The sequence below is a fragment of the Glycine max genome, chromosome 11 (genome assembly GCF_000004515.6).
Source record: "Glycine max cultivar Williams 82 chromosome 11, Glycine_max_v4.0, whole genome shotgun sequence".
NCBI lineage: Eukaryota > Viridiplantae > Streptophyta > Magnoliopsida > Fabales > Fabaceae > Glycine > Glycine max.
The window spans coordinates 14,173,370-14,189,323 of NC_038247.2; the positions used below are offsets into that span (position 1 = coordinate 14,173,370).

A 15,954-nucleotide genomic window follows, 5' to 3' on the forward strand; every position below is an offset into this window, starting at 1 on the left:
CAAATTCTCACCAAGGGTAAATCTATCACTTTCAATTCAAACTTTCAAAACTAAGTTGAAATGTAGAGAAAAAACAAGGATTTCTATTCACAAAATGCCATAAAACTCCTATTTCAAAAATAGTTACTCATTATCTGTACATAACCTATAATTCAAAGAGAACCATGCAATGTTGTACACAAAACATAAAACCAAAATAACAAAATTAACCTAGAATACCTAACAAAATTAACCTAGAAAACTCCAAATAAAGAACAAAAAAGAACAATCTCCCCCTCCCCCCCACACTTAAACACATTGTCCTCAATGTAGCACAATCATAAGATCAAGAGCAATCAAAACAATCGATAAATTTGGACAAGTGCAATAAAAGTAAAGAAGGAGATAGAAAAAGAAAACTCCCCAAGTCATGACGGGAGAGAATTAAGGTGAAGTAAAGAGGTCTCCTCTACCACTATATCCACCAAGGAGGGATTTATGAGGAATGGTTTCAGCCGGTGTCCATTGACCTTCAAGCTCTTATCTGTGGATTCACTTTTGATCTCAACTGTACCATAAGGAAAAACATTAGTCACCACAAAAGGACCAATCCACTTTGACCTCAACTTACCACTCATGAGTTCGAGCCTAGAGTTATACAATAGAACTTTCTGTCCAACCACGAAGTCCTTCTTAGCTATCAAACTATCATGGAACTTCTTGGTCTTCTTCTTGTAGAATTTGGAATTCTCATAGGCTTCGAAACGGATCTCATCTAGCTCAGTTGCAACTTCCTTTCCTCTCCAGCCTGATCAATAGAGAAGTTGCAGGTCTTTACAGCCTAGTAGGCTTTGTGCTCTATCTCTACAAGAAGATGACATGCCTTGCCAAAGACAACCTGATAAGGGGACATTCTCATGGGTGCTTTATAGGTAGTCCTATGCACCCAAAGAGCATCATCCAGCCTGGTGCTCCAATCCTTTCTATTCGGATGCACAATCTTCTCCAAGATCCTTTTTATCTCCTTGTTTGAAATCTCAGCCTGCGCAATAGTTTGGGGATGGTAAGGTGTGAAAATTCTGTGCACGACCCCATACTTTTTGAGCAAGGCATACATGGATTTGTTACAAAAATGGGTGCCTTGATCACTAACGATGGCTCTAGGGACTCCAAACCTGCAAAACAGATTAGATCTAACAAAATCTACAACAACCTTAGCATCATTAGTTCTGGTGGGTTTGGCTTCCACCCATTTTGAAACATAATCAACAGCAAGGAGAATATAAACAAAACCAAAAGAGACAGGGAAAGGCCCCATAACATCTATACCCCAGACATCAAACACCTTACAGAATAACATGGGTTGTTGATGCATTTGTTGTCTCCATGAAAGTGAGCCTCCTGCTCTCTGACAAGGCTCACAAGTGCTACAAATTCTCCACGCATCCTTGAAGATGGTGGGCCAATAGAAACCGCAGTCAAGCACCTTGCGAGCTGTCCTCTGTATGCCAAGATGGCCACCTGGTGCGGAAGAATGACAGAATTGTAGGATCGAGTCGATCTCAGGGTTTGGAATGCATCTCCTAATAATCTGGTCACTGCACAACTTCCACAAATAGGGGTCATCCCAAATATAATGTTAGCATCGCTCTTAATTTTATCATTTTGAGCTTTAGATGCTAAGGGAGGAAAAACAGAAGCAACCAAATAATTCACAATATTAGCAAACCAAGGAGTGGGGAAGGAATCAGAAATACTATACAGAATGTACAAATGGTCATCCGGAAAATCATCCCGAATGGGTGAGTCCTCAGACACACGCTCAATCCTACTTAGGTGGTCAGCCACGAGGTTCTGTGCACCGCTCCAATCACAAATCTCCAAATCAAACTCTTGGAGCCAAAGCATCCACCTGATGAATCTAGGCTTTGATTCAGCCTTCTTCAATAGGTACTTCAGAGCTGCATGGTCAGTATAAAGAATAACACGAGTACCAAGCAAATATGAACGAAATTTCTCAAGAGCAAAAACTATCGCTAATAGCTCCTTCTCTGTGGTAGTGTAATTTGCTTGAGCAGCATCCAAAGTTTTGGAAGCGTAGTAGATCACCCGAGGCAGCTTATCAATCTTTTGAGAAAGGACAACCCCCAATGCGTTATTGGATGCATCACACATTAGCTCAAATGGGGTTGTCCAATCAGGTGCCTGAATGATAGGGGTGGTAGTCACCGCACGCTTGAGGCAATCAAAAGCCTCTTTGCACTGGTCATCAAAATCAAATTCCACCTCCTTTTGCAGCAGATTGGATAATGGAAGGGCCACTTTGCTAAAATCCTTGATAAAGTGCCTATAAAACCCTGCATGACCAAGAAAAGAAGGAACCTCTCGAATGCAAGAGGGGTAAGGCAATTGTGAAATAACAGCTATTTTTGCAGGGTATACCTCTATGCCCCTACTGGAAATGATATGCCCTAAAACTATACCTTGTCTACCATGAAGTGACATTTTTCAAAATTCAGCACAAGGTTAGTTTCAATGCATCTATTATGAACTCTATCCAGACTATCCAAACAATCATCAAAAGAGGATCCATAAACAGTAAAATCATCCATAAACACCTCTATGCAACTCTCTAAAAAATCACTGAAAATGCTAAGCATACACTGCTGGAAGGTACCAGGGGCATTGGATAGGCCAAAAGGCATCCTCGTATAGGCAAAAGTGCCAAAGGGACAAGTGAATGTGGTTTTTTCTTGATCCTTAGGAGTAATATGAATTTGTAAATAAACAGAAAAACCATCAATAAAAAATAATGGGACTTACCTGCCAAGCGCTCAAGCATTTGATCAATGAATGGCAGGGGAAAATGATCTTTTCTGGTTACCTGGTTCAGCCTCCTATAATCAATGCAAACTCGCCAGCTGTTTTGCGCTCTTGTGGGGATAAGCTCATCCCTTTCATTCTTAATCACTGTGAGGCCTGTCTTCTTAGGGACCACTTGGACTGGACTCACCCACTGGCTGTCAGAAATGGGGTAGATGATTTCTGCTTGTAAGAGCTTGGTCACTTCCTTTTTCACCACATCTAGAATAACGGGGTTGAGTCGCCGTTGTGGCTGCCTCACTGGTTTAGCTCCATCCTCTAAAAGTATCCTATGCATGCCGGTAGATGGGCTAATACCAGGAATGTCTACTAAAGTCCATCCAATGGCTTTTTTGTGCTTCTTGAGCACTAGCAACAACTTCTTCTTTTGCTTAGCAGCAAGGGAGGCAGAGATGATCACTAGAAATTTTTCCTTGTCCTCTAAGTAAGCATATTTGAGGTTTGCTGGTAAGGGCTTCAACTTTGGTGTGGGTGGTGGCTAAACAGTGGGAGGAACCAGGGTAGGAGAAGAGGAAGGTTCCTCAGCCTATACCTCATAAAGCAAGTCAGAAGTATATGTACTTCTTGCAACATGGTAAGTGCATTCTGACTCTAAAAAATCAACATCAAGAGGTACAACACCCAGAAAATCAGAACCAGACTCAAATTCAAATTCACTCTCAGGATAAAAATCAGATACAAGATCAAATTCAAACTCAGATTTAGATTTAATGCATAAGGAATGACAAGTATGCAGATCAGATAAAAATGGATGTTTCCTACCATGAAGAACATAATCAAAATCAAACATATAATCATCAACAATCTGATCAATTATCTTAGCATGAAAAATAGAATGATCCTCAAATGGATGTTTCATGGCATCAAGAATGTTAAAATGAACAACAATATCACCAAATTCCATAGACAACGTGCTAGCATAAACATCTATCTTGGTTCGGGATGTTTTCATAAATGGTCTGCCTAAAATAATTGGAACTGAACCATGGGAAAATCCCTCTTCCATATTAAGAACGTAAAAATCAACAGGAAAAATAAGTTCACCAACCCGAACCAACACATCCTCTATGAAACCTACGGGGTAAGCAACACTTCTATTTGCCAAATGAATTACCACATCTGTAGATTGCAAAGGTCCAAGAGATAAAGAATTGAAAATGGATAAAGGCATGACACTAACTGATGCTCCTAGATCTAGCATGGCATTCTCAAATTTATTGTTCCCAATAATGCAAGGTATACAGAAAGTACCTGGGTCCTTAAATTTCTCAGGAATGTGAGGAATATATTTACCTATCAATGCTGACACATTTTTGCCCATGCTAATCCTTTCATTTCCTTTGAGCTTCCTTTTGTGGGTGCACAACTCCTTTAGAAACTTGGCATATCATGGAATTTGCTTGATGGCATCTAGCAGAGGTATGTTCACCTCTACTTTCCTGAAGGTCTCCAAGATCTCCTTTTCCGCTTCTTCCATCTTTTTGTTTGGAATTTCTCTAGGTGGGAATGGAAGAGGGATAAAAGGCTGCTGTAAGTTAGAATTACTAGAAGAAGGTCCACCTGCATGAAAATTTTTGTTAGGAAGCTTTCTCTTTTGTGCAACTATCTCATCCTCTTTTTCAGGTGTAGAATGAAGCTTGACAGGTTCAGGTGCAGGTGCTGCTACTGGTGGAGGCACTTGAATTTGGTTGCCAGACCTCAAGGTGATGACACTCACATTTTTTGGATTCTGCACAGTTTGTGAAGGCAATTTGTCAGAATTTTGGGACTGAGATTGGTTCAACTGAGTAGCCATCTACCCCATATGATTTGTCAGACTCTGAATGAAGGCTCTTGTCTCTTGCTAAAATTGCATATTTTGGATGGTCATTTGCCTCACTAACTCTTCTAAGGAAGGTTGAGGAGGGGCCTCAGTTGGTTGTTGCCTTTATTGTTGTTGTTGCTGCTACTGCTACATTGGAGGAGGAACATATGGCTTGCTTGGACCAGCAGCATTATGAAAAGGATGGACAGGCTGTTGTTGTTGTGGAGGACTTGCCCATCTCAGATTTGGATGATTGTCCTCCAACCTGGATTGTATTTGTTGCTCGAAAGGTCATAATTATTCTGCTGTTGTTGATTTTGCTGCTGAGGGGGTCTATTATAAATGTTTGCAACATAAGCTTCAGGTTGCTCATGGACTACAGATTGCTGCAAAGAAGGATAAAGATCTGTATGGTGATCTGTAGAAGAACATAGACCACAGACTCTTGCAACAGGTGCAGATTTCTGATTCATGGCAAGCTGAGTTACTAAGTTGACCAAGGCATCAAGTTTTCCCTCAAGCTTTTTATTTTCAGTAGATGAAGATGAATCCGTGGCCACCTCATGGACTCCTCTAAGGACAATAACATCATTTCTTGCACTGAATTGTTGGGAGTTGGAAGCCATCTTCTCAATCAAATTCTTAGCCTTAGCAGGGGTCATATCTCCAAGAGCTCCACCACTGGCAGCATCAATCATACTCCTCTCCATGTTGCTAAGTCCCTCATAGAAATATTAAAGAAGGAGTTGCTCAGAAATCTGGTGGTGAGGACAACTCGCACACAATTTCTTGAATCTTTCCCAGTACTCATACAAGCTTTCTCCACTAAGTTGCCTGATGCCTGAAATGTCTTTTCTGATGGCAGTGGTCCTAGATGCATGGAAGAATTTCTCCAAGAACACTCTCTTAAGGTCATCCCAGCTGGAGATGGATCTGGGAGTAAGGTAGTACAACCAATCTTTTGCCATTCCATCCAGAGAATAAGGAAAAGCCTTTAGGAAGATATGATCTTCCTGGACATTAGGGGGCTTCATGGTGGAACAAACAATATGGAACTCCTTAAGATGCTTATGAGGATCTTCACCTGCAAGACCATGAAACTTAGGTAGCAAGTGTGTTAGTCTAGTCTTGAGAACATATGCTCAGAATGCTCAAAATGCTCAAAATGATCAGGATGCACACTATGCCTAGCTAATCTATGAAAGGTTCTATCTATTTCAGGATCAAAGGATTCTAAATCACCTGGATTGCCCCTAGTCATGCACTATATGCAACAAATAATGTGTTTCTCAACAAGCACCTAACAAGGGGGTAAAACTACAACTATAGTCAAACGATATCCAAATGAGCTGAAATTTTGTGAACAACACCCTAAAATCATGAAAAGATAGCACAAAAAATTTCAAACAAAAATTCAAAAGTCTAACAATGAAAACTACCTAAGGAAAGTTTAGAAAAATAAGACAATAATACCTAAAAAATAAAAAAAAACTTAGTAAGCGGCTGATTTTTTAAGTTTAAAATGGCAATGGACCTCCGGTCTATTGCCATGGCATGGGAAATTTTCTTCTACCCCAAATGCATATATAATAATTGTCATTCTGATACCCGGAGCAAAAGTTATGGTTGTTTTAAGTTTTGCTAAAAACAAGTTCCCAATTTTTTTGTCTCTCTCAAATTCAGCCACACCAAGTGCTCCTGGTATTTTTCACACAAAATATGGATCCAAAGAAACTACCACACAAAAAATCAGCCAAAAATAACAACTCTAACTATCAAAACAAAAATCGCCAATTAAATTGCAAAATCAGTCGCTAGTTCAGTCACTAAACATTGTTCACAACATTACACAAAAAAATCAGCATTACACAAAATCAGTCGCAATTTTGTGAGCAACTGAAACAGGGAAGTGCTAAACAAGGGACACGACTAAAATGCGAAATAGAACACTACACAAAAAAAAAACAACACACACTCACACACTAAACAACAGAGCTAGACTCAAAACAACTAAACACTATTATGAAACTTTGGACCACTGCTCCTCGGCAATGACACCCAATTTGATTGAGGCCGTACCCGAATCAAACAAACATTAAAAATGAAGTATATAGGAAGTGATCCTAGGTCGTCTCCCAACGAGCAATGGTCAACCAAACGCTCATAACAGATAGTAAGAAAATAGTAACGAATTGGGGGATGGGTTGTTTGTTTTTGTAAATTAAACAACAAGCAAATTTGAATTAGAAAATAACAGAATTAAAACATGTTGTTTCCCCTTGATTCACAAGCAAGTCTCTTATCCTAGGTAACGAGAATTTATCCTTAATCAGTTCAACCACTTAATCCAACCCTAAATTAAATTACTAAGCAAAAATTAACATAAGGTTGTCATTATGTGATTAAGCAACACATACACCAATTAATCATGAACGAAAGTGATCATTAAGCATGAACGTAAATTAAGCGCAGAGACAATTAATCAAGCACTAAGCATGCATGGATTAATAGAAACAAATATAGAGTAATTGGCGAAGAGGAAAAACTGATCAGAATTCAATAATAATAACAAAACCTCAAAGAGAGTTGTGCTTGATCCTCGAGAGAAAACAACGCTGGAGACTTAGCCTTCCATTAATCAGTAGAAAGCGAAATTGTAGATTGAAGCATAAACGAAATTTCAGAAAACAAATTTTATTCTACGTGAACAGTGCGCATGAACAGTAAAAATTGGAATTCTAAAATCCTAGAATTATTCTTCTCTTCGAAAAACTCCCAAAACTCCCTAAAACTAAAATCTTGGTGTTGTTATATTGGTTCTCAGCCCCAAAGCTTACAATTCTATTTTAAGTCCAAGCCCATAAACAAAATAAAATAAAATCTGGACAAGATAAGATAAGATTGGATGAAATAAAATCTGGATAAGATAAGATTTGATAAAATAAAATTGTCTGCTCTCTTCAAGTCCAAGCCCATAAACAAAATAAAATAAAATCTGGACAAGATAAGATAAGATTGGATGAAATAAAATCTGGATAAGATAAGATTTGATAAAATAAAATTGTCTGCTCTCTTCAAGTCCAAGCCCAATTCCGGATTCAAGTCCAATTGCTTATATTTCTCCTGAAATTAAATTAAATACACAAAATTAGTCAAGTAGGCCTAAATGATAAAACTGCATTATTAATTTGATAATTAAGGCTAATCAGTAATTAAAATGGTGACAAAAAGGGTTAAGAAATATGAGAAAATAATGACACATCACTATTCTACCATGATCGAGAGTTAAGCATTGGAACATAGACTTTTCTCCCATCATGTGTCGTGAGCAACCATTATCCAGGTACCATGACAGGAATCTGTTTCTTACTATCAAGGATATCTGTAACAAAAAAAAAATATTTTCTTAGGTACCCAAATCTTTTTAGGTCCTTTTGTGTTAGTCATGAAATGATTGGGTGAACCCGTCTTAGGACGATCCCTGCATCTGAATTTCATGTGTCCAGTTTTTTTCATAGAAACAACATACAATTGTGTCTTCATCATGAACATATACCTTTCCATCATATCCATTTCCAGATTTGTTAGAAGAACTTCTATAATATCCTAACAACTTGTTAAGATTGTCTATTCCTTTGATAAATTTGGATAATATAGTCTTTAAGGTTATTATTTCTTCATGAATTTTTACCCTTAAGTTCTTGATACTTCAAAAGCTTATTGTTCAAGAAACTCACTGATTTCTTGTGTTCTTCATATTCCACCCAAAGATTATGTTTTCCCATTTCAAGGTCTTCATAATATTTGTGTGTTTGTGCATTGATTGAGCATTTTTAGTTTAGTGTTTTTCTATTCTTCTTAGCTCATAGGACCTCTCTTTGACTCTTATTTTCTCACCTCAACTCAGTTTCAACTTAGGCAAATATATAGGCCTCATTGATAATTGTTGCTTATTTTCGGATTTTTTGTGCTTACTTGACTTATCTGCCTTCTACATGACCTATAGTGATGCAATCCTACTCTAACATACTCAACACCACTAATATATATGTTTTTATTCTTTTTACAGGTATTGAGGGAAGAAACCCAAAGTTTCAAGAACCTCTGGATTTGAGGTCAAATCCTTTTCAAGGGGGAGGGGATGATGTAATCCTACCCCCCAATGGCATTGGATAGAAGACTCTAAGAAGATTGAGCCAGAGATGCAAGAGAAGGCCCTAGGGTTCTCATGAGCCTTAGGGTAGATTTTGGGCCCATGGGCTAAGTATGAACCTAATTTTCTTTGTAAATATTAGAATATGATTTCCTTCTTTTAGGCTTTCCCTACAAATTAAGAACACCCTACCCTACGAGTTAAGGGTACCTTAGTAGTATAGGGTTTTAGCCTTGTAATTTAAGACATTTTGAGTAGTCTTTGTAGTAGAGACTTTTTTGTATTTTCATGTATTTTGGCATGGGGTGAGCTTAGCTATTGGAAGGGTGTGTGTAGTTCCCCCCTCTAGCTTCTCAAGGACTATGCTAAGATGCCTTTGGCATATTCTTGGAATATTCCTTTGGAATATTCTTGTGGCATATTCCTTTCCCATGTGTTAGAGTAACACCTTCCATTCTTGTAGCATCTAAAAGAAATATGCCAAGATGCCTTTGGCATATTCTTGCAATATGCTAAGATGCCTTTGGCATATTCTTGGAATATGTTAAGATGCCTTTGGCATATCCTTGGAATATTCCTTTTAGATTCGCATGAAATGAAAATGAAATTCACTTTTCATTTAGTTAGTGACCTAGGCTATAAATAGAAACATATGTAATACTTGTCACAACTTTGATGAATTAGAGTCTTGTGAGACATACTTCAAAGTTCAACTTCTCTCCCTTTCTTCCTTCAATTTTCCATGTCACTTTCTCTCTATCTCATTCCCTTCCTCCTTTGAAGCTTCCTCTCTAAGCTTCTTATCCAAGGCACTCTCTTGGTTGTAAAGCTTTTCCTTCCATGGCTTATTGCTTAGTGGATGGCGCCTCCTCTCACCTCTTCTCCTTTATCTTCTGCTACAACTCCATGGCTAAAAATCACCATTGAAGAACCTTATTGAAACTCAAAGATCCAGCCACCATAGAAGCTTCTCAAGCAAGCTTCCATCAAGTGGTATCAAAGTACAAGAGCTTTAAGTAAGTACTCCTTAAACCTCCATTATCCTTCATTGTTATTTCTTAATTTTTCTACATGTATTTCCTCACATGTCTTGTGTTGAATGTTGTTAACATGATCCTTTAGAATTTCCACCGATTAAACTTGCTACAAAAGCTAGATTTTATTTTCTATGGTTCAAATTTCTTGTTCTTGTTCTTGAACCATGAATTGTGTTGAGTTTAGGTTCCTTTGAGTTTTGTATTGCTATTTCTTTTTGTGGCTGAAACTGTTAGTCGTCATTTACAACTAACTTTTGTATAGAAAAATTTTCCAAAATGTATATAAATCTCCCAATTTATGGTTCTTTTTGGTAGGATTGTAAATAAAATTGCTTTGTTTTGATCTCTGCTCAGTAGAAGCCTCTTTACATGGAATTAATGTTAAATTTTCTTTAATTTCAGGCAAAAAGGAGCTATTTTGAAGAAGTGCCAAAGAATTCATCGCGCTAAGTGAGCTCAATGCGCTTAATGCACATCAACGGCTAAGCCCAACACCAGCATGCTTAGCAAGTAAAGGGGAATCTGGAAAGACATCTGCTATGCAAGCACGTGCTTAGCGCGTTATTAGCTCGCTAAGTGAGTCGTCTGTTGCTTTCCAGGCTTAGCGCGAGATTGTCGCTAAGACAAATTCACTTACTCGCGCTAAGCGCGAGATTGGCGCTAAGCGCGACGTCAAGATCAGGAAGCCCTTTTTAAGCTTGATTTGCACAGAATTGAGAGGGAGTGAAGAGAACTATTCACTACTCAGAGGCCTGAAGAGTGTGAATTTCAGAGAGCGTAGAGTAGAGCAAGGGGCCAAGTTTTCATCTTTTAGGGAGATTAGTGAGTTTTTGAGTGATTGTGAGATTCCTAGAGGTGGAGGAGACATCCCCACTCCTTTGTAAGCAAGCAATTTCTTTTGATTCCTCTTCTTCAGTGTAAAAAGCGCTTCCTTGCCATAAAAGGATAAAACCCTCAGTTGGGGATTCTTATTGAGTAGTTGATGTAAACTCTTTTTCATATCTAATTAAGGTTGTTTTATGTCTTCACTGCTTCTATCTATGCTTATTGTATGCATACTTGTGGCTTGATCACCCATTTGTGTGTGCCGTTAGGGACTTTAGCATTGGGAAATGTACTGCTTCCTTAAAACTTGATAGAGCAGGGACTGAATAACTGCATTGCTAGGGATAATGTGCAGGGTTTTAGTTTTCTTTATTAGGCTAAGTTCAACAAGAGGGATCTGCGAACGAAGTTTGATTTAAATTAGTCCAAACTCTAGAGGAATCGGTGTTTGGTATTTTCGTCCTCAGCATAGAACACAAGAACATCTTTAATTAGAAAAACATCTTTAATTGCATCAACTTACTCAGTAGGAGGACCGAATGCCTTTAGATATATGTTTTCACACTTACTTGTTCTCGTTTATTGCTTTTACTTAGGATAGAACATATTTTTGCTTTAATTCACAATCATTAATTTCTGTTTGCAAATGCCTGCTTATTTAACAAAACTTTGCTAAATGAACAAGTTCCCTGTGTTCGATACTCGGTTCATTCTGTTTTAATTATTTTACTTGGCGACCCGATGCGCTTGTTGGTAAGACCACTCCCATATAAAAACAAGTAATACCAATTTGGAAGAGGGAGTAAACAGGTATTCTGGTCGAACAGAAACCTAAACCATAAAATTCTTACAAAAACATTAAAGTAGAAGAAAAACTCAAAAATCTAGAGTGACATTTTCACCTATTGTAGTTTTGTCACAAAAGTCATGTCTAGTCATGAAATTTGTCACATAAGATTCCTTATGTTGTGCTGAATTTTATTTTTCTTGTTTCTTTGCCTAAATCATTTGTTCATGAGTGTACGAAATTGTTTTTAGCCTATTATTTGATTTGAGTCAAATCTTGCATGTTAATTAGTCCTTAACATGTTCATGCAAAATTCTTAGAGAGTCTTTGATTGTTAACCTTTTCTTGAACTTTTAGGTTTCCTTATGATTGTGTCTATTGTGAATTTGAGTTTTGGTGATTGAATTGCTGGCTGAAATTTTGATCCTAAGTGTATATTGAACTCCTAAAACTGTGGTAAACAAGCCTAGTGAGTTTAACATACATAGGAAAGTTGAAAGTAAGCCTAAGACAATCAATATACCATGCTTAACAAATTCAAAGCCTAAAACTACTGGTGCTGGAAGCTTGAACATACGAACTTATCAAAATTACTGGGAATTGGTCACTACGACTTTTGAACTAAAATTTTTACTGAATTTTCTAGACATCTGGAAAAAAATTAGAGAAAAAGAACCAAGTGATTTTGGTAAAAGGAAAAAATAATACAATTTGGTAGAAAAAAATCAGTGTCCAGGAAAAAAATAAAAAAAAAAAGTGAAAGGGAAGTGTGCTTGTTGTTTTGGCTCAAAATTTGTTCTATAATTAATACCTATTTTAGACCAATCATAGTTCTGAAATTTCAATTGAAAAGTAGTGTGAAAACAAGTGTCAAAACTAGATATTTCTTGAGTCTTTTTTTTATAGTTTTTTTTACTCTACTCTAGAGCCATTCTAGGTTTCTCTTTGAGTCCTAGTTTGCTTTTATGTGCTTTTCATTGCTTTAATTGTTGAATAATCCTTGAAAATTTTTCATGTTAAAACTCTATTGGTTTAGCTTTCATTTCATTTGTGGTCTTTGGTTGTTGCTTGATGCAATCCAATGCCCCAAGGGAATTGGATAGAAGACTCCAAGAAGATTGGGCCATAGAGGCAAGAGAAGACCCTAGTGTTCTTATGAGCCTTAGGGTAGATTTTGGGCCCATGGGCTAAGTATGAGCCCACTTAATTTTGTACATATTAGATTAAGGTTTCGTTATTTTTGGGCCTTGTATTTAGGGCTCCATAGTGTAGGGAGGGTACCATAGTAATGTAGGATTTTTCAGCCCATGTATTTTAGGGCACCTAGACTAGTTTTTGCATTAGGGGTAGTTTTGTAATTTCACATGGATTAAGTGCACTATTTGATGTGTGTTTGTGTTGGGAGATAAATTTAATTGAATTGGAGAAGCCCAATCCAATTAAATTATGGAGGGGGAGGTGAGCATTTGCTTGCTACACCCTATTGTCACATCATATAGTCACACTTTGCGCATGTCCTTCGTGCTTTACATGCCTCATGACACCTAAGCACACTTAATGGAGAATCTTGGACTTGATTTTGGATTAGTGGGCTGAACCATAGCTAAAATTAACTAATCATAGTTAGTGACATTTTGGTTCCAAATTTGGCTCCACAAATTCAAATTCAAATTCAAGTGAAATTTAAATAGAAATTCAAATTTCCCTCCAATTTTGTTTGATACTTAGGCTATAAATAAAGGCATTGTGTGTGCATTTTGGTCAACTTTGATCATTTGAGAATTAAAATTCAAAGTTTAGACCTCATTTGAGGCATAAGATTTTGTGCTCCTTCTCTTCTTCTCCCTCCACTCATCTTCGCCTACCTTCAAGCTCTTATCCATGGCTTCCTATAGTGGTGAGCTTGTTCTTGACTCATCTTCTCCTTGAAGTGACTTCTCCAATCATCTTTCTTCCTTCTCCAGTTCACTTCCATTGATATTCAAGAAGAAAAGGACTCCATTTATGAAGAAGATCCAAGGCCTACAAGCTCCACATGGAGCTACATCATTGCTTGTCTCTTTGTTTCTTGGTTTATGAGTTGCCATATAGGAAATTGGAAAGGAGGATTGGTGACATCAATTGGAGAATTTGAGTCAAGAAGCAAGGGGCTAACACACTTAAGAGCTATTGGACTAAGAAGCACTCCAAATTGAGTGAAACACCAAAGAGAGAATAGCCACCAAAATTGAGGAATTTTTTTTCTAATTTTGTAATTGGCAATTTGCTTTGCTTTCAAATTTTGTAACAAAAATGTGTTTCATTGGAAGTAAGTTGGGAGCATCCAATAGGTCACCCTACTTCCATTTGTGTGTAATAATTTTAGGCAATTTTCCCTTAGGATAGTGAGTGTTTTGTTGGGAACCTTAAATAAGGTCATCCAAACACTCTTAGGATAGTGAGTGTCTTGCTTACCTTCATAGCTTATTTTCTTTACTAGTCACGCCCAGTTTATCTTGTTATTATATAATACTTTCTTCTTCCTATCACGCTTTTCTTGAGTTCTTTTGAACCCTAGCTTTTACCTTTTGCAAACCCCCAACAAGAAAGAACCACAACTTAGGAACCAACATGAGTCACCATTCATCTAGTGTTAATGGGGAGGGTACTAGCTAGTCATAAGGACCCTCTATCTAGAATATTAGATGAGTTGAGTTCCCTTTAGTTATGGAAAGAAAAACTAGAAAGAAAAGAAAAAGGAAAAGAGAGGGTAGAAATAAGTCAAGATGAGAGGGAACAAATAAGGAAAAAAGAAAGAAGGAAAATACTAAAAGAGTTAAGAAAATAAAAACATGCCTCCTATAGTAGTCATGACTCTTGCAAAAGCCTAAGTGAAGAACTTAGTGACTATTATAGAGGAAGGCATAGGTCATATCCTAGACCTCACTCCCATAGGAGAGAAAAGGAAAGAAAGCCTCAAGAGGATAACATTAACCTCCCATACTTCAATGGAAAGGACAATGTAGAGGCTTATTTAGATTTGGAAATGATGGTTGAGCAACTCTTTGCTTTCCATCATACAAGTGAGGAAAGGAAGATTCCTTTGGCTACCCTTAGCTTCCAAGATTATGCCCTCTATAGGTGGACTTCCCTTGTTAGGGAAAGAAGGATTTATGGGAATCCTCCAGTAGAGTATTGGAATGACTTGAAAAGTCCCCTTAGGAAGAGGCACATCCCCTCCTACTATGAAAGGGAGCTTAGGGACAAGCTTCAAAGGCTTAGATAAGGGAGTATGAGTGTTGAAGAGTATAGGTAAAAAATGGAACTACTCCTTTTGAGAGCTGGGCTTAGGGAGGAGGAAAGAACAAGTATTGCTAGGTTCCTTAGTGGACTTAATATGGAAGTGAGGGATAAGGTTGAGCTCTTCCATATAGGGACCTAGATGACCTAGTCCAACTTTGCATAAGGGTAGAGCAACAACTTAAAAGAAAGCCTACTTTAAAATCTTATGGCTCTCACTCTTATCCAAAGAAAGACCAAGGTTAAGGAAAAAGAAAAAGAAGGATAGTAAGGCCTTGTCTTTATTAAAGGCCAAGGGGAAGGAAAAAGGGGAAAAGGATTCCTCCAAGAAGATCGTTAAGAAGGAAAATCATTTTGCAACAAAAGGTGATATCAAAAGAACACTCCTTCTTAAATAATCCTTCTATCTTCTCCTATCAAGGGAAACCTCCCTTAGCACTACCATACCTCTTGAGCTTGAGGTTATTCCTCAAGTAAAAGAGTTGTTGGATGAGGGTTTGGTTCGTAAGAGCTTAAACCCCTGTGCTTTGTTGGTGCCCAAAATAGGTATTAAGAGGCACCAAATCCCTATGATAGGTGGTATGATGAATGTGTTGAGTGGTGCAACCCTCTTTGGTAAAACCACCCATGCATCCAATATCTTCATGATTCACATACATAGGGACTCATTAGGTAGGTTTGTTCTTATTTTTGGTTTCAATACAAACCTAGGTGCTCATATGGAACACCTTAGGTTTATCATACTTTTTGGTAGGAGTAATCAACATGAAAATATAAAAAGGTATGTTTTATTTCATTACTTTCCTTAATTTTTTAAATAGTGATCAAGTGGTTTCCACAGACCCAAAGAGAATAAAGGTCCTTCCTGAGTGGCCTACTCCGCCAAGTATAAGAGAAATTTGGGGCTTGCATGACTTAACAAACTCTTACAAAAGGTTTGTCCTATATTTTTCTATACTTGTAGCACCACTCATTGAGTTGGTGAGGAACCATGTTCCCTCATGGGAAGGTACCCAGGAAAGAGGTTTTTAGACCTCACCCTACTTTAACATACTCAACACCACTAATATATATGTTTTTATTCTTTTTACAGGTATTGAGAGAAGAAGCCCAAAGTTTCATTAACCTCTGGATTTAAGATCAAATCCTTTTTAAGGGAGAGGGGATGATGTAATCCTACCCCCCAAGGGCATTGGATAAAAGACTC

The 15,954-nt window shown here is 37.7% G+C and overlaps 1 non-coding gene across 1 annotated transcript; it reads left to right on the top strand.

The window, feature by feature from the left end:
- Positions 1–5,422: 5,422 nt before the first annotated feature.
- Positions 5,423–5,529, top strand: LOC113000930 (small nucleolar RNA R71). The gene has a single exon (XR_003266226.1). It is a non-coding gene; the product is annotated as a small nucleolar RNA R71 (small nucleolar RNA).
- Positions 5,530–15,954: the final 10,425 nt, after the last annotated feature.